The sequence below is a fragment of the Amblyomma americanum genome, chromosome 1 (assembly GCF_052857255.1).
Source record: "Amblyomma americanum isolate KBUSLIRL-KWMA chromosome 1, ASM5285725v1, whole genome shotgun sequence".
Taxonomy (NCBI): domain Eukaryota; kingdom Metazoa; phylum Arthropoda; class Arachnida; order Ixodida; family Ixodidae; genus Amblyomma; species Amblyomma americanum.
The window spans coordinates 492675297-492699348 of NC_135497.1; the positions used below are offsets into that span (position 1 = coordinate 492675297).

The 24052-nt window shown below is 48.8% G+C and overlaps 1 long non-coding RNA gene and 1 pseudogene across 1 annotated transcript in view; one reads left to right on the forward strand and one right to left on the reverse strand.

Annotated features, from left to right (window-relative positions):
• LOC144105241 (uncharacterized) overlaps window positions 1–24052 on the reverse strand; it is a 56690-nt gene that overhangs the window by 16240 nt on the left and 16398 nt on the right. The gene's annotated exons all lie outside the window — the stretch shown is intronic.
• On the forward strand, window positions 2794–3961 carry LOC144122447 (uncharacterized; annotated as a pseudogene).

The window sequence follows — 24052 nt, forward strand, 5'->3', positions numbered from 1 at the left end:
AAACACCCGCAATCAGTAATTCTCAGCGGGCACGCATCGCAACTATTAAATTAAAAATTGCGATCGGCAATGGGCACATATATAAATCCCCTGCCGAAAAGTAACAGCCCCGCGTCATTATCACGCAATGTTATGCCCGTGCCGTCGGGGAGGTTTGCGATGGGAGGCACACACGCCATCCCTGCTTCCTTTCGCTCCCCGCAGCGGAGACTTTCCCTCTTTCCGCGCTTAGAACGGAGCGACCACTTCTCCGCAGCCCGTGAAGATGCTAGTTTCTCCTGAGGATCTGATGTCTTTTGGCAGGCTCCGGGCATATGCACGGATCACACATCTGCCAAGTAGACTGGTGCCGTCACCGAATCGCCCGGCCATCGCGTGCGATTTACTCGCCGCGGGCCGCGAGCGCGGAGCCACGCTAGGTGATCTGAACATTACTCCCCACCTTTAGTGCGCGCTTTCCCCTTTGTGCCTCTTCACCTCCGTACGCGAGCGGAACGCTCCCCCGCTACGGTGGTTGTTTGTTGCTGCATTGGACTGCTCCGGAACAATAAACGCTCTTTATAGTAGATGCCTCGCACCTGTCCCCTCTAGCCCGAACCCGCACTGGTGGCCACTTATCGCACCGCGGGTTGGGGGCCACAACTCTGACTGTTAGGTCTGGTACATTGGCGCTAGAAAGCGGCTACCGTGTCTAGGACATCGAGGTTACTTGACTAATAAACTCAATTTCTTGGCACCCAACCTGGGGCCACAACCGTGACAAACCGAGTGCCTGTGCGAATGATTGCCGGCACACAAGCTAGACATGCAGGCGAGTGGGATTGACTTCATGTCCCTGCCATGGCTGTCCGATATGGCATCACAGCGACATCTTGACGCGGCAATAACTACTACTGCAGGCGCATTCTCAGAGGTCGACGCTAGTCACCACTATTATTGTTTGAGCCGAGCTGTGATTCACGCGACGCACTCGCTCAGACGAGCGTCGACGGGAGGCACTTTTCGCCAAGCGCTATGCCACCAGTTAGGGAGAGCATGTAACGACCTTTGCAACCTTGCTCATCCCGCGCAGCCTCTCAGCCAGATTCAACCAAAATTGAATTGAATTTTTTTCTGAACGTTTATACAGGACATATTTTAAACAATATCTGGATGCCTAGGTAAAAGCTAGTTGGGATCCACGCAAATCATATCTTGTGAAACTAAGTGCAGGCATAAAAACAAACTATTTACATTACACATAATGAAGGCTCTTGCATTCAAATACAAAGTTCAAATCTACTTAACCAACAAAGGTATAAACTAAACCAATATGTATATACATACAAATACGAGGTCTCTACACAATCCGGCATACAAAGAAAAACAAAATGCCCAGAAAGTACACTCTCATCGCTCTGATTTATAATATTTTAAAACAGGACTTCAAAATTAGTGCTTTCCTTCACGTCATCTGTAAGGGTATTCCACAGCTTTGTCCCCACATGAGCTATCGTCCTTTCCCCGTAGGCATTTTTCGTCTTCGGAAGAAGGAAATTTCCATGAGTAGCATTACGACGGCGATGTGATGGCAGAGTAAAAGTGGATCTGTGTAACGGGTAATTGTCCCCAATAAATGCATGTACCGTCAGTAGAGTCCTGTATCCAAAATATGATTTCAGTGATAGAATATTCATGTGTTTAAAAAGAGGAGCAGTGTACGCGTTGTAGTTAGACTGTGTCATAAGCCGAATTGGCCTTTTTTGCAAAACCCTGAGCGGCTCCAAATAACACCGGTAGTTTTGACCCCAGGATTCAATGGAATATGATAATTGGCTTTGGAAAATGGCAAAGTAAATAATTCTGAATGTGTCTTTGTGAAAGTACTCTCGGCATTTATACAGTGCAAATCATGCAGCACCCAAATTTTAGAAAGTGCCTGAATGTGTGGCTTCCAGCGCAAGTTCTCGTCCAGAATTACTCTAAGATATGTGACCTTATTCACAGGTTCAGTAGGATTACCCAGCCATTGCACTGCAGGAGAATTCTGAGATATTTATGTCCAGGCCAACCCACAAGAGACTGTGTTGCGCCACGCTTTGCACTCCACACAGAGCCTCACGCATGTCGTGCGAAACACTCCGAAAATATTCGCTTCAGTTGCAAGGCCTAGGCTATGGGTGGGCAATCCCAGCAACGGCGGCTATCATGAACTTGTCAGAGCGAACGAGTATACCTGGAGAGCATGTTGGCTTACCAGCTTGCAACGGGGCTTACCAATGGCGAGATTCTGGCGCGTGTTGTGCCAGTCTCATTGATCTATCAGGCCGCCTGCTGGTTCCGCCTCAGTGTCCACTGAGGCGGACCACGGAGGCCACTGGCCTCACTGTTAAGCACAACGGAGGAGTTCCGAGCGAGGTTTCGCTAGAATTTCTTTCCCGCAGATTCGCGAGCTGGGCTGCGTACTCATCACCCGGACGAATACTTGCTTGAGTACGTGAGAGCGATGGACGAACTTTATCGTAGCGCAGACCCCTCAGCTCCGAACGGCGGGAAGGTAGAGCGCGTCACGCGACAAGCTCACACTACCTTAACAGCCTACTTACGAGGCGTGCAGTTCAGGGCCTTGGACGAACTCGCTTCGGCAGCCAAGCGCATACAGGCGGATATACTCGCCTCTCGCGCGTATCGGCCACCATCGCCAGCGTCGCAGGAACTTCAGCCGCGAAGCGGCTGGAACGGAGGCACCTTTCGCATTCGTTCCTGGGGAGCCGAAACAGCCGCGTTCTGTGATGGGCAAATGAGAAATGGTTCATGTTGCGAACAGCGCATCCTTACCTAGACAGGGCAGAAGCGTATTTCGAAGCGAACAGTGTAACTGACTCGTCTAATAAGAGAGCACTACTGGTGTCGGCGTTGTCTAGCAAGACGGTTGAAGTGCTAGCTGGAAGAGTTGCCCCACGTGCACAGAATGAATTGATTTACAAGGAAGTAGTTCAAAGTTTGGATGAGTACTACCATCCAAAGAAACACGAGATAACCAAGAGCTACAAGTTCAACCGTTCACAGCTTCCCGGCGAAACTGTTAGTGCGTTTCTCGTTGCTATTCGCCAAATAGCAGACAACTGCAATTTCAGCACGTCGCTTGACCCCATGCTAAGGATCGCATTGTCTGCGCCATGAGCTCAGTCACTCTGCGGAAGCAAATGTTAGCAGAAAAGGATTTAACGCGAGACGAGGACCAACCGTTGGTACTTTTTGCCGAAGCCGCTGTAAACGATGGAAAAAATTTGACTCCAGAATCGGCGCCCTTGCTTAAGCTACAAGCTTCCCATCCCAAGTCGGTTCATGCTTCACGTGTTCGTATTGTGCCGCAGCAGTGCGCTAGATGTGGTAGCGGCAAACATGACGCAAGCAGCTGTAATTGGATCAGAGTTATCCCGTTATCGCTGTGGGCACCGAGGTCATCTTGCAAAAGCGTGTCACATGACCGGCAATAAAGGCCGCGTCACAACACAAGTACTCAAGGGAAAGGATTTGGCTCTCAAAGAAGCTGTACCTGACGACGATACCGGAGAGGCGCATTTATGGACATCACTTTCTGCACGAAAAATCCGCCTCGAGCCCCGATAAGGCGCACTTTCACATGGAATGATGTGCAACTTCCTATGGAAGTGGATGTAGGGTCGCCTGTCTGCGCCATTTCTCGGAATGTTTTTGACAAGCATCGAGAACAGTGGCCCAAGCTTAAGCCTTCGCCTGTGAAGTTATGTTGGAGCACTGCCAGAGCTGGGAGAATTGCAGGTGTGTGTGCAATACAAGAGTATTTCTGTAAACTGCTCGCTTATCGTGCTCAACTGCCAGAGGCCCAATATTTGTGGCCGTGACCCGATTTCTTTGCTTCACAGAGTGGGGGTTTCAGTTCACCGGTCGCCGGCGCAAGACTTTCCAGACGCACCGCAAGAATCTACAGGAGCGATAAACAACATAGTCGGCGACAACAACGATGAGTTTTCCCGGAATCTCGGTCTGATCAAGGGACCTCCTGCCAGCCTGCAGCTGAAGCCTGGAGTCATGCCGAAATTCTGTAAGGCAAGATCCATTCCTTACGCTCTAAGAGAAAGGGTATCGCAAGAGCTGGACCGGCGGGTCTCTATTAGCGTACTCTCACCTGCCAAACATCTGGATTGGGAGACTCCCATCATGCCAGTACTTGAAAAGGACGGATCAGAATTTATGGCGACTTCAAGGCTACCCATAACCCATTCTATGAAGTTGAGCAGTACCCCCTGGCAGTTATTGAGGATATGTTCGCACCTTTAAATAGAGGGAAGCATTTCAGAATACTTGATTTGTGAGATGCACAAAATCAAGTCCAGCAGGATGAAACTTCTATAGAAAGCCGTGCGTCATTAGCACACACAGAGGACTGTTTTGCTATAATCGGCTTCTCTTTCTAATATCTTCTGCTCCAGCAATTTTCCAAAGAAAAATGGATGCGGTACTGTTAGACTTAAAGGGGTTCAAGCATTGGTATCGGAGCAATGTGGTGATGGAAGTGCAGGCCTGAAAAAGACACTATAACTTTTCCGTGAACACGGAGTTAAGGTGAGATATGATAAGTGCAGGCTTCGGCATCCAGCTATCAATTATCTCAGCCATCGGATAGAAGAAGAGTGTCTTCACTCGACCAAGGAGAATATGGATGATCTTGTTGGGCTGGAGAAGAGCCCAAAACGGCAGTAGGGTCAGCAGCAGGAAGCTGGCTTCTACAAACTGAAGGAAAGCTTAAAGGGGGCTCAAGTGCTCGTGCACTTCGAGCCGACGAAAGAGTTCAAGCTCGAATGCGATGCTTCCCCGTGTGGTGTAGGCGTGACGTCACTCGTTTTCGCGCATGCGCATAACTCACCACTTCGGCTCACGCGAAGCTCGACTCTGACCCGCGTAGTGAAGCTTTTCGCTTCAAAGACGGAGTCGGCGGCGGCCACCTGCGCCGCGCGCGACGTCACTCGTGCTCCGGCATACGCCGGCTCGCGCGAAGCGCGGTGTTAACTAGCGTAGAGAGGCTTTTCGCTTCAAAAACACAGAAGGGATCCGCTCCTCTCCTGCGTAGGCCCCTTCGGTTGCGCTTTGCGCCGCAGAGGCATGCGGGCTTGCCCATCCGCTTTTGAATAACTCTAGCAGTTTGTCGCGGGGGGGGGGGGGGGACGCGCTTCGTCTGACGCTGTACGAGAGCGGCAGCGTATTCACAGAGCGGTTTGGCGCTGGTTAGGCACAAAATCGAGACAGACGACGTCGTTCTCGGGCAGTCGACTTGGCTAGAAGGAAATGGCTCGATAACTCTTTGAACGAACTGATCGACACAGGCGTCGTGGAACGTTTAAACAGCTCCTTGGTGCTTGCAGTGGTGCTGGTGCCCAAAAGGATGAAACTATACGGCTTTCTGTACGAGCGACGCGTGAACTATAGTGACAATGAAGGACGCATACCCACATCTGTGAATTACCTCAATTATGTTCAACATTGGTGGTACGAAGTAGTTCTCTGCGTTCGATGCCAGCGTAGAATAATTTCAGGTGAAGATGATGTTGGCCGAGCGAACACTGCCTTCACTTGTTACAGACGCCTTTTTTCAGTTTATCCGAATATTCGTCGTCCTAGTGGGAGCGCCGACTACGTACCAAGGTCTGATGAACCGTGTCCTAGGTGATTCAAGGTGCCCCCATACTCCTGCTTACCTGGACAACATTGTGGTGTACTTGGCAACCTTTGTTAAGCCCTTAAACCGTCTCAGGGACGTACAGAAAAGACTGAGGTCTGCAGCAATAACTATGAACCCGAACAAGACCCAGATAGCGGCGACCCAAATAACATTGTTGGTATTCAGGCTATTGGAAAACATTTATTTCTTCAGAACGCAAAATGCACATAGACAAAGGACGTCTTCTCCCCGTGCGAGGACAAGCTTTGGGCTATTCTAAACTTCCCTCCGCCGGCAGACATAGGCAGATTGAGACGCTTTCTGGTACTGGTGAACTTTTATCATTAGTTTATTCCAGATTGCGCCGCTCTGAAAAATACCTTAATGACGTTGTTGAGGAAAGGTGTGAAGTATCATTCGGGACCCGAGCAAGCGGCGGCACAACACAACCCTAACTGTGCGCGCGCGGAAACGACAGAGCGGAGGCTGTCTGACCTGAACTGGGAATTTGTGATCAACACGGACGATTGTGATCTGGCCTTAGGAGCCGTTCTGCTTCAATAGCACGAAGGTAGCCTGCGTCCGGTGGCGTTTGCCAGCCGCTCATTGAGTCCCGCAGAGAGAAACTATTCCGTGACCAAATAAAGAATATCCCGCGATTATCATCGCTCTGCAGAAGTTCGAGTACTACGCCGAAGGAGTCGCTTTCGTGGTTGGGACTGATCACATGGCACTCACGTGACTGAGGTTCTTGGTGAATCGAGCGGACGCCTAGCGCGATGGGCGCTACTCTTCCAGCGCTACGACTTCACCGTGCACTACAGGAAGGGTCAGAACAGTAGAGACTTTCAGCAGAGCGGGCCAGCGGCCAGCGGAAGGGAGCGGACGAGTGGGGACGCCGCTACTCATGCGCGTAACGCTCAGGCGGCGAGGAGGGTTTACGGCGCTGCGCGCTCGCCCGCTCGTCTAGTCATCCTAGCGGAAAGCGCCCAGCCAGGGAGCGAGCGGGGCTTCGTATTGACTTGACCATCACAGCGTCAAAAATTTTTTTAAACTCCGACATGCTATGTGTCTCCAACATAAAGTGTTTAGGCGTTCATTTATCATCCAATCTGTCACGGAAACTTTACACTGATTCGATGTCCAGCAAAGCATCTAAAGCGCTTGGCTTTTTTAGGCACAACTTGCATTTGGACAACTCATCTCCAAAACTTACGGCATACAATACTTCATTTATTTATTTATTCGTTTATTTGTTTACCGTACCCCTGAGGGTCAGATACATTACAGAGGGGGAGTTGCAAACACGCAATAATCAGATTAGAAAAATACAGCAGAGAGACAAATTTAATTAACACCTGAGTATATACCATGCTAGCTATGGATTAGCGGATGGCTTTGGGAAAGGCATCCGCTCAGTACGGGATGATGGCACAACTTCTGAAACAATACGATACGAGAAACTTTTCGATTAAGTGACAGCAATGAAAGTGAAAGACTAGATTTCATAGTAGTTATGCTTGCAGTGCGGTTGTAATCAGTGAGAACGAGACGCACACAGTTATTTTACACCATCTCAAGACCAGTAATGTGACTGTCACAAGTAGGATCTCAGATTGAATTTGCATACTCTAGTTTGGAGCAAATTAGTGTTTTGTATACCAAAAAATTTCCAAGAAGGAATGTTGAAAAAATAGCGGCGTAATTAACCTAGCATGCAATTAGCTTTGTTGATTATGTGATCGATATGAAGAGACCAGTTTAGGTTATCAGTGGTGTAAACGCCAAGGTATTTATATGATGTTACAGACACTAAAGAAATGTTGTCAATGTAATACGAAAGCGGGGCAGTAGATTTTCTTGATGCACATATGACATTGCATTTGTTAATATTTAGTAGCACTGACCATTTCTTGAACCAGTTTTCCCGAGCTCCGCCGCCGGCTGCGTGCTGTATACCAGTTTTACTCACGACTGTGCGTTCAAGTCGCAATGTCACATTTGTTTACGAGCACTCGTTGGATCCATAAATTGTAATGGGAGAACTTTTTGCCATCTGCATGCCGAAATTTAAACAGATTTTTAAAACTGCAGAGCAGCGGGAATGAGCACGCAGCAAGTGTAGATAATTATAGGCCAGGTGTTACAATAAATTTCTCTGTGTGGAGCCGCATGATTTCTTCCTGTCCTGAGTGGGGAGACCGAGAGGGACGAAAAAGGAGATCGCATTAGAAATTGATAAGAATTGTTTACCACGATTCATTTCATACTGAGCCAATTATTCATGAAGAAAAATTGGCAGTGGCTTAGCTCGGCTATGCCAGAACATATACGCAGCTACGTTTCCTTGGCTGAGCTTGTTATGGTCACTGTATGTTTAGCAATGACAGACATTGGGCTCCATCTTGGCGTCTGTGCGTCGTCTATTACGCTCGGCCGTCTGGCATCTCCTTCTGGCAAGCCGCTCCTCTCTCTGTTCGGGTATCTCCGCTGCTCCCTTCGCCTTCTTACGCTCATTTTCTCTTTGTTCAGTAGCCAACTGGCAGGCGACAACCTCAGGGTCGAAAGAGTTAATCTTCTCTTGTCTATACCGTCGTTTAGCAGCGGCTAGAACGAAAAAAGCGCTGCTTCCTTACAATAGCGCTTATTCCAAAATAGTCAAGGGAGGCATCATTTCCATGTGCCTCCTGTCAGCCCTGCAATATTCTTGCGAGTACAAAGTGAGCTTTCAGTGGAAGATCCGGAGATTGCGCCCAGCAGGGCATCCAAGCACCTGATGTTATTGCCAGCGTGCGTGAAAGTATGCTGCAGAAACCCAAGAAAGATAACCAGCAAAAGATCCTGTTGAAAAGAAAAAAGTCCACATAGTGCACTACATTCACAGGCTGTCATATAATGTAAAGAAAATCGTCAAGAAGTTTGACCTCAGTGTAGTGTTTTCTGTACCATGTAAAGTATGAAACGTAGGTGCAATGATGAAATAATGAAAACAAACGAACCGCTGGACTATCAATCATGGAAACAAGTACACTGATTGCGTATCAGGTGTGGTTTACGACATTAGGATGAGTTACGGTAGGGTATACGTAGGCCAGACAGGAAGGTGTTTCAATGAAAGGGCGCAACAGCACTGACGCAATATCCAAAAAAACAAACAAACAGGTGGATTCCTAGCTGACCACTGCAAGAACTGAGAGGAACAAGGCTCTGCTCATTGCTTTGAAAGAACCAGGTTTTTTGCATGGGCAAAGGACAGATGGGAAAGATTGGTTATTGAAGGTTTTCACATAAACATATCTGACAACTGCGTCTGCAAGAGGTCCATATCCCTCCCCTCGAAAGAATTCCCGTTTTTTGAAACTTTAATGTAGAGCACCTTTTGAAATTTTTTTTGTGTACTTGTGCCTGATTCAGCTTCAGTACTCAGGGAGAAAAGGTTTTAGTTCTGACTTGGTGGTTTTTAGATGTTTTTTTGATGTAGCTTCGAGTGCGGTTTCGTTCACGTGGAGCCTTTTTACCGTGTTTTTTTTTTACTAAGCCTCATGAACTGATTTGCCGTTATTCGCTTTGTTTCTAATTCGGGGCCTTTTTTAAACGGTGTTTTTTGACGCCAAATTTGTTACTAGTCTTATTCTTGACTTGGTGCCTTTTCTCACTGTCTGTTCAGATGCCGCTTTTTTTTTACTTTTGCACGGTTTGCACGGTCGGTGCAAAAGTCCAAACAAAGGTCCGTGCAAAAGCAACTCAGTCTACTCCTTCAATGCAAACATGCGTGCAAATACTACCGGGGAGAAAAATTTCCAGGACGTATGCCCAGGAGCCAAAGCCGACCGCTCCGTTTTTAGGCTGTTCATCCCAGCCAAATTTGAAGAAATGGTAGTCGGATTCGCGTGCCCGAATGAGGGCCAGTGAAACTAGATATCCGTTAGCAGGCTTGATACCTAGGCGCCTAGATCGCTTTTCTGGTGTCCTGGAGAATTGTCCCCGATAGCACGTGTGCTGAACAGAGGCTTATAACGGTGACTTAAGTCGCGATGCGATTTAGTTAAGCACGACTCGCCTCTAAAGCTGGGCCAATTCGCACCTACCGCTTTCCTACGCCGTCTTACCAATACGGTCGGCATTCAGCAGGGGACACATGTTGGGGCGGACGCAATGGCCGACTTCCAGTCAACCTGGTGCGTGGCCGATCGCGCGCCCCCAATTAGCCGATCACCCGTGGCCGACCCCAGAACGACTAGCGAGGACGGTTTTGCAAGCTAATTGGCGCAAACGACAGTTGGTAATTAATCGGAAGTCAGCCAGTGCCACCTGGGAGGACTTGGTTAAGTTAGAACTTTTTGCTGGGCGAGTTGGTGCATGAGTATTGTTAAGAAGTAGTTGCGCATACACAAAGGACGAACACAGGCGCTCTTTCCGTTTGCAACATCCTTTCCTGTGTTTGTCCTTTATGTATGCGCAACTACTTCTTAACAATAGACTGGGTTAATTGGAGAGATATGGGAGAGAACTTTGTCCTGCAGTGGGCATACTCCGGCCGATGATGATGATGCCATGCTTAATGACTATTAACCATTCTTGAACGAATTTGGAGCCCGATTATGTCAATGATAATAAACTGGAAAAAACAGAGAGCCTTCGTAAATTACTTTTCTATATTTTATATTACATCACAAGGACATGTCAACGCGAAAGATACCGGCGTGCGCTTTTGCAAAACATTACTGCTAAAAAGCACTGGTGTGGCATCTTGCGACTACGGTGATGAGAGCTGCTGCTAGTGTTTCTAAAAACAATTCAACACGGTGTAAACTGAACTGCACACATGAAGAACGAAGGAAAAATTAAGGGGACACTTCATCGCTGATTACGTGTGACAATGCGATAACATCGCTTTGCGTCCACCAACGACATTCTCCCGCAGACACCACTGCATCTGTTGGTTCGACTTCCGTTTGACGGCTGACTCACGTTACGACCAGCAGCTCTGTGCTACATCTTATGTAGATTCAAATGCAAGTAGCGCCTTATCGTTGCGACAATTTCGGGAGTCAGAATCTTTGACCCAACTCTGGGCTACCTGCTGCGTCTTTGTAAGGGTACATATAGGAGGCGATACTGCACAATATCTGAACGGAAAAAGCTAGCAAAATCTAGTCTAATTCTATTATGATTCTGTTTTATTCCTTTGTTAATGGTTGTGGTTGTAAGCACTCGTACTCACAATTACTGGTCAACATTTTCGTATTTCGCATTCTTCCCACCTTTCATGACGTCCCACTATTTCGACCAATCGCGAGTTTTGTAAAGCCGCTTCTTTAGGCGACGCCGGATGTTCGCATTGATGAGACACCTAATGCTTGTGCATTAAAGTCTGCGCATGGTTGTCTTTAAGTGCAATGGCACGCCACAGCTAGAGCGATCGCGATCGTGTAGCTCGAGTGCATGGAATGCAAGCTGTGACGGCGGGTACAATATGAAAGCTCTTCCTTGAGGCCACAACAACACAGGCGTATACCAGCTGCAAAAAATTCATTTGTTTTCGTCGTTTAAAGAAGTAGGCTTGGTTCGGCTTAGGGGTTTTAACTGTGAGGGACGACGTAGAGTAGAGCGCTTCTGATAATTTTTGTGTTTCTTGTACCGACACCGCACAGTACACGAGCCTCTAGCATTTCGCCTCGATCAAAATGCGGCAGCCAAGGCTGGGATCGAACCCGGATCTTTCGGGTCAGTAGCCGAACACCACAACCACTCAGGCTCCGTAGCGGCTTCAGTGAAGTATGTATCGAAGTATCTGTACGTCCGACCGACTTGCTCTGACAGAGGGCTGATAAATGCTGTATCTGGGCTCCTCATTTGAATCAAAAACAGCAAAGTTTATGGTCCGTATTGCAATTTTAAAACATAGCTTGTAAAAATGAGGCCTACTTTTCCAGCAAATCAGCAAAAACTGGATCTGCGCCGTTCTAATGCTGCTGAAAAGAGCAATGTTGGCTGCATTCACTGTAGAATCTCACCTCAGCCGGAGAAGAGAACTGCGACACACACAAAGTGCAAATATCCGGACGCTGTTCACGAGGGCTGCTATTTGGCTCAACGGGTCGACTAACAAAGCTGTTCTTTATATAGTCATTTTGTTTGCACACAACGGTAGCACAAGTTTGGAATCGTGTGTGCCTGGTTGATTGCCGCAGCGCAAGCTTATTGTTTCAAAATTGGCTTTCCGGGAAGCTGGCAAGAAATGCGCAAAGGTAGCGCCTCTGCACGAATGTCGGCACACAACCTAGCAGTGGCCCGGCTCCTTATCGCTCCTTGTTCCTGAGGAATAAAGAAGGAGAGGAGAAAACCAAGGGGGGGGGGGGGGGGGGTATACATCTTGTTTGGATGCTGACTTACAGGTCCTCAGAATGCTGCGCTGCCAGGAGTTGTCATTATTTAAGAGAGCGCGGCAAACTTTCTGGCAGAGTAAAGCGTGTGCAAGCGCCCAAGCGACGTGCACAACAAGCAGAAATTATTGGCCTCGCAGTTCCCCGTAAAACTTTCAGCCCACCCCCCTTCCTGTCACCGTTTCTCGTAGACTCTTATCGTGTCTGCAGCTTATTTGCAACCCCCCTTGCCGACTTTGAGACAACACGCGCGCACGCAGGAGGCACACGTCTACCCGAGCCTCATCACCGGCACGACCATTCGGGCTGTCAATCAAAGCGGACTATATCCCGCCGCCTGGCGAAAATTGGCGGGCGTTGCCGGATGGCGGGACAAGCACGCGTTCAGCAGCGGCAGCGATACTCGTCTCCAGCGGGTATTTTGTACTACGCTGGCGTGGCAAATACTGCCGAGAACGCGCAGCTCCCCCTTCATTTCATGCCAGTCTGCCCAACGCCCCCTTGGGCTCCGTGCGCGGGTGGTTATTACCAAATGCTATGCGGAGGCTGCCTTGCATACGTCCTCAGCTGCGGGATTCATACTTTGTGCAACGAAATGGGAAAATGAGGGGGAGAACTGCACGTAACGCCCAAACTCGGTTTTCGTTTGCGCGTGGAAGGGGATGGTGTCGTTTCACGGTTGATTGGGACAATGTTTTCACGCATTTTTCTGCAGCACTAGTAAGCGCACACTGCCAACTCGGGTTAAAAAAATATGGTTGCCATACTCTATTCTTAAGCAAACAGGCTCTATGCTGTTGCACTAACTTTGCCTTTCATAAGGAGCCAACAGAACAAATCGACTCAGAGTATTTGTTCTCAATCCCTTGAATCACCTTAAACAACTCGAACAAGACGCATGGGCGATAGCAAAGCGAAGATTGCGAACGGCAGTCTGCTTCGAGTGGAACAATAGTGTTCGTTGCTTCCATTAGCCTCATGACCCCCAAGGCGATTTTCAACCTGTTTTTGACCCCTTTAAGCATGAATTGGTCTTAGCTGCCGTTGTCGACGCACCGCCGGTGATTTTCGTGAGAGGTTTAAGGAGAACAACGAAGAAAACAAGGAGCCGAGCCGAAACGAACATTGGCAAAACATTGGCCAGTAGCGATGCTGTTTTCCCACTCTTCTGTGATTGCTTAAGTTTGTCAAAAACGAGTCTCTCTGCAATGAAGGTCAAACTGACGACAACCGTAACCACGTGATTACACTCTATCGCACAGCATCAGTGGGCCCGTAGCGCCTCAATTGATACATATACTTTCGATCCGTTTTAGATATATGTGCTGGTGTAGCGGCTACCAAATTGAGACCATCCACCGCCACCCCCACCCAGGTACCACCATTGGCAGAATATTTGGCGCTCCCCGTTTGACACCTAATGATCGTTGCGCCGCCAACCCGTGCAATCCGAGGAACTTGAGACGGCTATTATCCAAGGAACCGTTGGTCGCAGCGGGTTCAGGGTGGCTTCAAACGATTCGCAGTGTTGTAATGCACACGTTTATTAACTTTATCGCCGATATAGCGATGAAATATACCGGATATAGTGAAGGTGGCTATAAATCGCAATAGCAGTGCAAAATCAATGGGGTAGATTACGCTGCTTGTGTCCTAGCCGGAAACATTCGCGAATGTTTGGATTTGGTCTTCTCCTTGCTTGCTGAGACCACCGATATAAACACTTGAGGCTCCCGTACCTAACGCTCTTAAGTCAAACACTGAGGCAGTGTTTGCGGAGAATTCCTTCTCGCGATATCTTCAACTGCATGCTGCGTTTTTATGAAGGAAAAACGCTAAGGCGCCCGTGTGCTGTGCGATGTCAATGCACGTTAAAGATCCCCAGGTGGTCGAAATTATTCCGGAGCCCTCCACTACGGCACCGCTCTCTTCTTTTCTTCTTTCACTCCCTCCTTTATCCCTTCCCTTACGGCGCGGTTCAGGTGTCCAACGATCTATGAGACAGATACTGCGCCATTTCCTTCCCCAAAAAAACCAATTAAAAAAAATTTAAATTAAAAACTGTCCTTCACCTGTTGGTGCCTACGTGGTGAGCTGCCACCGGAGCGGCGCATGCATCCACTACGCTGCTGACTTTGTAGTCCCTTGTTGGGCGAAGCCAGCACGCGGCGCGAAGTTCGGCCTAGCCCGAGAGGCGCGCGCTGTGCCAGAGCTATGTGGCTTGCCCTCGTTACATAATGCGCACGCAAATGACTCAAGTCCAGTAGCGCCTTCCATCAGCCCGGTCAGTAATCAGCTGTAATTTGTTCTTCGACGTGGTGGTCGACGCAGTGGCGACGGCGGCGGCGTCCGACCCAGAGAGTTTCTTACTGTTAGTTAGAAGGAAAGCTGGCTCCGCGCCTATGGGAGTTTGCATGGAGCTCCATCGAGACCACCTGTACCACCAGGGGCGCTATAAGCATCATGGGGCGAAGAGCTAAGGACTGCAGAAACACAACTTTTGGCCAAAAAATAATGAAAAAATAAACGTTGTTAGATAATCAAGAATGTCCTAAAATTCAATATCCTGTCTATAAATTGCAACGAGCAGAAAAGCATGTAAATATCAACTTTGCCCAAAATTAACGATGGCTTGTTCTCCTATTGGCCAAGTATTGCAGACAACAAAAGACAACATTTCGTGCTTACCAGGTGCTTTTTTTTTAAAAAAAGAAATATGTTCTTGAAAAAATCTTCTGCGCTTCAGCACTTTAAGAGGTTTTTAACGGCACTTCGGAAACCAAGAACCATTTATTGGCGTCGTGTGCTGTTGCCTTCTCGCTACAGTGGCTTTTGCGCATTACGTTTGCGCCAAAACAGTCTGCGCCGTGGTCGGAACGGGAAATCTCTGTAACGCCACTCTCTGTTCCTGAAAAAAAACCGACTGTCCCGCACCAAGTAGCTCATCACCCCATGATGCTTTGAGCGCCCATGGTGGCTGAGGTGCAGCGCCACCAGCTTTCCCTCTAGTTAATAGTAAGAAACTCCATGGTCTGACCTAGGAGAAACTCCCAGCATTTTAATTTTCACGATCTATAGGCGGCGCCACAGTTGAGACAAGATGGCAATCGTAAAGAGGACTCCGTCTGTGATCAGCTTGGGTCAATAACAGGCTTACTTGACAGCACGATTTAATCACGTTGTTTTCATTGAAGGGGAGCGCCTAGTTTTAGCTAGGCTTGTGTGCCTAAAAGTCCGCCGTACAAGCGGAAGCGCACACGGTCGCCGCGCCCTCCAGGTCGTTTTTAGTGATGTAAAGATCTCCAGAGCTGAGTCTTCCTACACGGCGGGAGAGTCATAAAAATGCAACTACGTCCCGGGTTTACTGTTTCATTGTTAAGGTAAGCAGAACTGCGCGGAATTATTGCATAACACTGAGGTCTAAAATGGTTCGTGATGGTTTCACTTTCGACCGTCGTGTGCCTGCATTTCAATTCAGCAAGCTGTACCCTAGTATCATTCACGAGTGGCCATCATTTCAGCCGAGCAAGCAGGCACGTATTCAAGGGAGAGTCCTAGCGAACCTCTCCCCGCCTTCCTACGCTAGAAAAAACTTAGGTCCCTCGAGAAAAAAATTTCGTTTGCGTGCCTGCATGCAACGTCCTGGTTTGTGCATTCGAGAGGAGACTAGTTTAAAGCGCTCGAGCGGTGTGCTGTGGAAAAATCATAGCGTGCAAGTGCGCTGTTAAGGAGAATGTACTCTTTCCTTGCTTTTATTTCTACGCAACTTCGCACTGGCAGTGAAACGCATTGGTTGCTATAAAGTGTCGTTTCGTTTTTTCTGCAGGAGACCGCTCGAGCGCTCCGATGCAATCTTACTCACGTCTTTACAATGCGGCGTGAACTCAGTATCGTGGAGTTGGGGCGCGCTCTTGGAAGCGCGATAGCGTGGGTAACGCGCGTGTCTTCGCCTCGAGGATTTATTTTGCGGACTGTAAGATAGTGGCGTTTAGGATAAACAGGCACCAATACGAAAATATAAAACACACAGAGAGAAGCTAAAGATTGGAGAGGACGCACAGGCTGCGCTTTAAGGGCGCGACGCGATAGCGTAATAGACAATTTCCCACATATATACAGAAGGTCATTCTTTACATTCATAGATCCCTGGGAGTACGAGAATCTGTCCTGGCACAGTGCTGCAGCGGCTAAGCGATGCGCCACTGCCCTGCGATGACAGGTGCTCCCAGTGCTGGGCCTTGTGCTGCCCAGGTTGCTCTTCCCGAGCGATCAATCAACTGCCACCTGCCACGGTGGGCAGGTTCTGATCACTCCGCAAGGTCACGTGAAGTAGCTGGCCCACCTTCCTCCTAGGTTGCTCTCTGGGAACCACCTGCCAGAGCCATGCTCGTTATTTTTCACTCACGACGCCGACACAGAATTTTCTGGTCAACGTGACCTTTAACGCTGTCGTGTTAAAACCTGCCAGACCATATCAAAATTTTCCGAGCACCTTCTTCAGATCCTGAAGAAAAAGACGTTGCCAGTAAGGCAGCCGTGTTAATTAGGCGCTCATGCTGGTTAGCGAGTATGTGAAGCTTTCATAGTCGCGTTTTGTTAACTATTCTTTTCCCCAGCTCATTACGAATATCTTGGCGCTGTACCTACTTTCATCGCGTCAGTAAACAAAGAAGTCGTGGCTGCGCGATTGCAGCGAAAGGCGTCTTTTCCCTCTCAGTAATGGTTTATTTTTCTTCCTTTTCGTATTTCTTTTAAACAAACTACAGTTGCACAAAAAAGGCTCCTTTCGCTGGCGTTACGCAGCCACGTCCGTTAAGTTTGTCTCGCGCGTGTCTTGGCATGCATGTCATAAAGCTTACTTTTTTTTTCACCTTGATGACAGCACCGGGGAAGAAAGCTTGTCTTTCGAGTTCACTAGGATACGCGTCTCTCTGCGCGCTTCACTCGAAAGTGGTTTCCCAACTAGCCCAGACCTGTACCTTTGCCTTGCCTGTCGACTAGCGAGTGAGGCGGCAAGCCTGTGTCTGTCGGAAACTGAAGCAGACTGTTCCTCGGAAGAGTGTGAGGCGGCCTGTGCTGCTCTGACTTCCCTGTTAATTTAGCCTGGCGAGCAGAGAGATTTAAGGTGGGGGTCTCCCCCCTAACCCCAAGCGAGGAAGTTTACATAGGAAAACCATGCCCAACTCCTTTTTTTTTTGCTAAAGAAGTCGAACAAATATTTGGCCTAGATGGGACCGCTCCCTCCAACCACACCTCCGAGAGTGACCTACGCTCGCCGCCCTTGCTTGGAGGTATCATGGGATTCAAACAAAGTGTATATCAGGGGATGATTTTTTGCGGTCTCTTTGTGAAACAGTCGCTTTTAACGACTTATATTCATGTTTTGAAAGGAAAAAGGAAATGTTTTAGCTAAGTTTTCTTCGGATAAAGCTAATTAGCAACTACAGCTCAGCAAGACGTCGTCGCATCGCATCAACTTACGTCAACACATTTCAGAGCGAAACGCAACTATCTGCATGCTTTAGTTTGCAGAACAAGCTACTGAGGGAAGGAGTTGAGAAAATATGATCATTTGGTTTCAGACGTGCCCTCAGCTTTTCACTCCAGAGCAGTGAGGCGATGGATTGCTTGGAAAAGAAAGTTGCCAATACTGCGGGAAAGAGACATAACACGCCCGAGAATGTTGTAATGAGCTGCTGGCATAACAAAGAAACTTGGGGCTTTGTGAACAGTTCTTACCCTCGAACAGTAAATGCAGCATAATTTATGTTCGGTGACCGTGATGTTCAACATTACGACTACGAAGGAACACGAAATAACCTGTGTCCTTTTTCAGTGCAGCCAGTGACTGCGGAGCACAGCGGTTTGTTATCACTTTTCGATTGCCGTGCAGTCTGAGCGACTGTATCATGCATAAAACACCCTGAAAACTGCCGAAACACTACTGCCACGAGTGAAACAACAATTTGCGCCCATTTCCAGTTTAGTCGCATTATTGCAGTCGCCATGCAACCGCACAAAATCCACGCCACATGCATAGCGGGCGGTACGCGACCGGAGCGTGGGACCCAACATGCCGCCCCAATCGGGAAACGGCGGCACGGGGTTGTAGTAGAAAGTGGGGCTTTTTTTTCTCTCCATGAAGTAGGGTGCCTCGATGCCCGCCGCGCCTCCGCTTCCAGGGTTGATACGCTCCTCGATTTGGCTGCTCTTTCTGCAATAGTTCACAAATGCGCCGTGCCAGTGCTCTGTAACCTGACACTAGTGCTCTCGGTGCGGCGGCCAAAGCGTGTGCAGAAGTGCAGAAGCGTTCGTCTGCTGCGGCCGTGTGTTGTTCTTTGCCGCGTGGTTTGACATACGCGCAGGACTGTGCCAGATGCATTGAACGCTGTGCATTTGTTCGAAGTGGCGCATCTCGTAGAGTGGCCATTAAATTTGTTAATTCTAAAAGTGATGCATCTGACACCGCTCTCTTCCTCGTATTGTGCATAGTGGCGCAGGTTAACCATCACTGAGTCAACGGGTGCTTGAGAGAGGCAACAAACTTTGAACTTAAGAAGTTATTCATATGTCGCTCGAGACGACCCTCGACAGTTCATATGCGTGATTCAGGCGGCGGCCGTTCTATCCGGAAAGTGACTACGGTTGTCCACCAGTTACACAAGGAAAGAGTTACCTGATAACTTGGACTATATTTGAGCTCAACTCGCGTTCACTGTCGGCGGACGATGGCGGTGGAGTGACTAAGAGAATGACTGGCAGGCGAAGGCGTGGTCAGGCGGCGTCCCCTAAGCCATCGCTTACAGTAAGCGAAGGTGCGGATGATTGCGCAGAGAGGGACCACAAGCGTTACGATCACCCATGTATTAAAAAAAATCTCGCCATTTGTTCCATCCCTCTGCATGTAATAATATTTGCACACAGAAAACAAAAGGGCGTCAAGCAAGATGCGAGGCTGGACAGAAAGGTGCGAACCCATAGGCAGTGCGCCTGCCAGCCAGTCGCTTACTCGCTCGTGCACAGACACGCACAGGAACCCAAGCGCACAGTTATTTGGGTTGTTTGATGAGTGCACGGCGCAGATTCCGCGCTTAGCACGGGTATGGCGCCCTCTCAACACCACTCTACAAAACAAGCATGGCCGCGGAGCTCTCTCCTACTGTCTGCTACGGAGCGCGGCATGCACCTTGCACTACTTGCACGAGAAGAGAACTCGCCGGCAGGCTAGTGCAGAAGTGGAGAACACACGAAGTCAAATCGAGTGCCGAAACACAGGTGGCTCTAGTTGCCCTGTCAAATCGAGTGCGAGAGTGCTGCGCTTTCTGAATTGCTGCAGAAACTGCAGCCAAATCGAGGAGACCTCGCGCGCTCTTTCCCCCTCTCGGCGGCGCCATGTTGGTTTCGCTGTCGCCTGTCGATTACACTACGCGCTACGCGTGTGCTGTGGGCTCTGTGCGGTGGCCTGGCCAATGAAGTAATGAGACTGAACTAGAGAGAGGCACTTGTTTCGCCTCTTGCAGCAGTCATCTTACTAATTGTAGTCTTCTGCGTGCAATTCAGACACTGCGACTGCACTGCCACCGACAAGTTATGACGGGCTGTAGCGTTCTTCAGTCTATTTACTGCACTCGTAAAGAACAGTGGCTACTGCGTTTTCCTAAGCCGTAATTTTGAGTTTTTGGGTCACAGAATTGCGAAGGATTATGTTGCATTCCTGGCTCAAACGCAGGGGTTGCTCACGAGACCTACAGTTTCTCGGGAAGCAAGGGCGATAACAAATATTGAGCAGTTGACGTAAGCTTTTTCATCATTCTCTGATATTTCCCTGCCTTATTGTAGCACCAAATATGAGCAATTTCACGCAATAAAGGTACATTTGTCTTTCAAACGGTCCGTTGAAACCAACTGGTCACATCTTCCCGATTGCTTCCGTTTAGTGGCATGTCCGATATCAAAATCATGCAGACAGTTGCGTTTCCGTTTCAGTGATGTTGAGTGGACGTATAGTTCACCGTACATCTAAATGACGTCTTCCTATTTGCTAAATCGTGTTATTCACGGACAAATTTCTTTACTGGGTTAGCTGTTTGTTTGTAACAAAGAAACAAGCCAGGAGAAAATTGTTGAAACTAAGTGATTCGCAAAGAAACCTTACAAAATAACATCTTTTAATCCAGCGTTCCCCAACTTTGGAACTGGCTAACAACAACTTCGATCTGATGTGGTTGAGAACTCAGCCGATCACAGACTATGTAAAAATGAACTACCGCCATACCAGTATGGTATTACCATTTCTTCTCAGTAGTTTTAAAATGCATGTCATCTCCCTTTCCTTGGTGACACGCATTTGATCATTATAAATGGACGCTTAGAGCCCTCGTGTACCAAATACTCCCAGACGCGACGTACATGTCTTTTATGTTTACCTACTCAAAGACAAGGCACTCCAGAGGCAAACTCACTATTGACACCTAAGCCGACGTCACTCACCATTACAAGACGCTTTCGTACAAAAACTATTCAATGCTTTTTTATGCATTCTCATCACCACCCCAGCGCGAAGTTCATCTGAGTGTGCGCATTAGAGAACGCTCAGTTTACCCCAAGGAAATAACGAGGAACATCCTCTTGTCCTGATAGCAAGAGCGGGAACGCACGAACGCAAGTTGGCTACGAACCACGGACTCCTTCCATCGAGCAGAGTAAACCGGGATTCAGTCCAAGAGCCCGACAATCCCGGGTGGATCATTACTGCACTCCAGCTACCACTCTGGGCTAAACTATCAAAAAGGAGTCGGAGGAACAAAGGTTACCTCCCTTCTGCGGAACCTTCCGCTCCGGTCGTCCAGAGACGCCGGCTTACCGCCTTAGGGCCGTTGTACGATTGTTTCGGAGCGCCTTCCGCCAGGTCCGCTTCGCGAGCGGTCCGCCAGTTTTGGGCCGCCAGGCGGAAGTGAGGCGGAAAGGTGTTGTACGATCACTTCTCCGCTTGCGAGCGAGGCGGATGGTCCCAGCATTCCGATTGGCACGCCCAGCAGTGCCTGTCGTCGAATTGCGTGCGGCGGTACAGGCATGCATGCTTGTAGAAAAACACGCAGATATCTTGCAGTAGGAATAGCCCGTATTAATTTCGGCGTACTCGAGACATCCGTTCCGTCAACGCTTTTTTTTTTGCCGCAGGATTTTCGTCGAAGGTACAATCGTGGTCGGCTGTGAAATGTGTGGTAAACGACATGTGGACCATTTATATCGAAGAGACCGAAAAACGCGTCACATCGCGATCGCGAACTCCTCCTCGTTCGATCGCGATGTTTTCACAACGGTCGACGATTTGCCAAAATAACAGAAGACTGCCCCCTCTTAAAGTTAGGCTACCCTCAGGATTTCAGAAAAACGACGCGATTCTTATTGCGAATTCTCGATGGGGTCAGGCCACAGTACAGGCTGCTATCAACCGACCGTAATTATAACCGGGATAATCACTTTTTTCAAATAGTTAAGATTACATACTTAATATTTTAGTCAGTTATTCAAAATTGCACACTGCAGTGTTTTTGCACTGCTGAAAGAGAAAAAAATAATGGCACTTGCAGCCTTTCGTAAGGGGCCTGTCACACTAGCCCGACACGACGCCGATGCAAACACGACACCGGGTCGGCACACCGTGTCTTTGGCAGACCAAGCTTTCACACTAGGCCGACAACGACACCAACGCGTCCGACGACCAGATGTCTTCGTAGTGTAACGTGCTTTGACGCCCGTGACGCCGACAAACCCAGTCTGCCGACCGTGTCGACGCGAGATCGCTCGCCGAGCTAAAGCATTCACCAGACACGAACACGATTCCGCTCTAGTGCTGTTTAAGTTCATAACAAGCTCTAGGATAGATGAATGTCCAAAAAAGTATCATTACTGGGGATCGTCGTTGGCCAATGCCAAGGTGCTGGTTGAAGTGATAACTACGATACAAGCAAATTTCAGCCGCCTGCTGCTGCGGCTGCTTCGTGCGGCTCGCCTGACGTCTGCTAGATCCGTTGCTGAAGGCGTCTCGTAAATCGAGCATAACTTTATTTTATTATGGGACAGGTTGGCAGTAAAGGGGTGACTAGAGAAGTTTCTTTATTACGGCGCTGGCTAGTTCCAAAGCGCCCTGAGCTGCGGCATCAATGCGAAAACAGCTAGGCTTAGCGACGAGCACGGCAGCAGGGAAGCAGCGCAGTTCGTCGCACTGGCGCTCCCGCAGGCGGCGTTGTTGACGAAAGCGCGGCTGTTGCGCAGGCATGCTGTCGTTGCTCGAATATAGCAGGCGGCCTGTCTGATAGAATGGCTGTTTTGAGTTTTTTTGGTGCGAACGTGAAGTAAACCGAGCGTGTTCGCCGGCAGGCCAGCCTGGATCCCGTCCGCCGCCGTAATAAAAATCAGCTTAAGATTGTTTTTGACGTAAGCAATAAACGCTGAGACAGAGAAATGTGCCATATGTATCATTCCTGAGGATCGTTGGTCAACACCGAGTGGCTGGTAAAAGCAACAACTCTGATACGAGCAAAATTTCTCGCCAGAATCGCCTCGCAAGCTGCCGTTGGCCCGCCGTTGCGGTCCGGCTCGCCGGTCGCCCGCTGGTTCCGCAGCCGAGGGTGTCGCGGAAATTGACCATAATTTTAGTTTATGGTGAGATTATACTGTTAACAGCAAAGCGATATTAAGAGATATTATAGCGCTCGCTACACGCGAAGCGGCGTCCGCTGCGCTGCAGGCAGCCGCGCAGTTCGTCGCCTGGCGCTACCGCAGGCAGTGCCGTTGCCGAAATCTCGCTACTAGCGCAAGCATGCTTTGTCGCTGCTCGTGTATAGCAGGCAGTCTTTCTGATAATATGGCTATTTTGTCTTTTATGGTGCGAACTTCAACACCATGCCAAGCAGTAATCAGACCGCTGCGAGTGGCAAAGCGTACGCTTTGAGCTCGAGTGCATGAGTCGAGCGGCGCAGCGATGCTTGCTGCTCTGTGTGTCCCTGCTTGCAGTGGGGCTGCAATTCGCAAGCAGCGACCGGTGCAGCGCGCCGGCCGAGTTTTCGCACATGGGTCGCCTGCTTTTTACTTCTGTCGCGGGTGCCGTACTGCTGAGTGCTCCTTATCAGCACCTCTGAAAACAATGAAATGCTCTGTTCTTCATGGCGTCGTGGGTATAGCAGTAGCTTCGCATTCCAGAGGTTCCTAGTTCGAATCGCGTGGTCTAGAATTTTTTCTTTTTATTATTTTAGTTTTAATTAATCTCTCCCGTCTTGTTTACCCGCGAGCGACTGGATTTATTTGTCGAGTCATGCCTTTCTGACCGAGCAATAAGTTCCACTCAGTATGGGCTGCACTCAATCTATGTTCATAATCACGAGTGTTGAGTTTGTTTTACTATGGTGGGATTTATCTAAAAGAGTGAAAAATGAAGCGTCCCGGCCCATGAATTTCGCATAGCAGGAAATGACAAAAGAAGAGTGAGAACCAGAAAGGGCCAAGTCGGCGGGAGGTCTCGCACGTTGTCTCGCATGACATGGGAGTTGGCGAACCATCGGCCAACTGTCGTCTTGTGGGAGACGTGACGCCGACGCCGACAGTCGACCGACTGTTTTCGTCGGCGCAGTGTGACATAGAGCCAGACATCACGACGACATGGTTTTGGCAGACCGAATCGGACGACTGTTGGCCTGTCTTTTGCACAGTTGTTGTCATTTTAATATGTAAACAACCTCCCCCCCCCTCCCAACTACCTACAGTCAGTTGACTGCTAATGCAAAAGACATGCTTATCTATTCAATATATAAGTTGTGTGTGTGTGTCTGAATTGTGTATGCATTAAAAATTCACATTCTAGCACACTGCTGTCAAGCACGAATGCACATGAGAAATTATGACTTTTCCAGTTGTTTTGTAACAGGTAAAATCAGTTCTAATAAAGCCGTGCTACATTTTGCAGAACGGTGACAAAGTAACAATA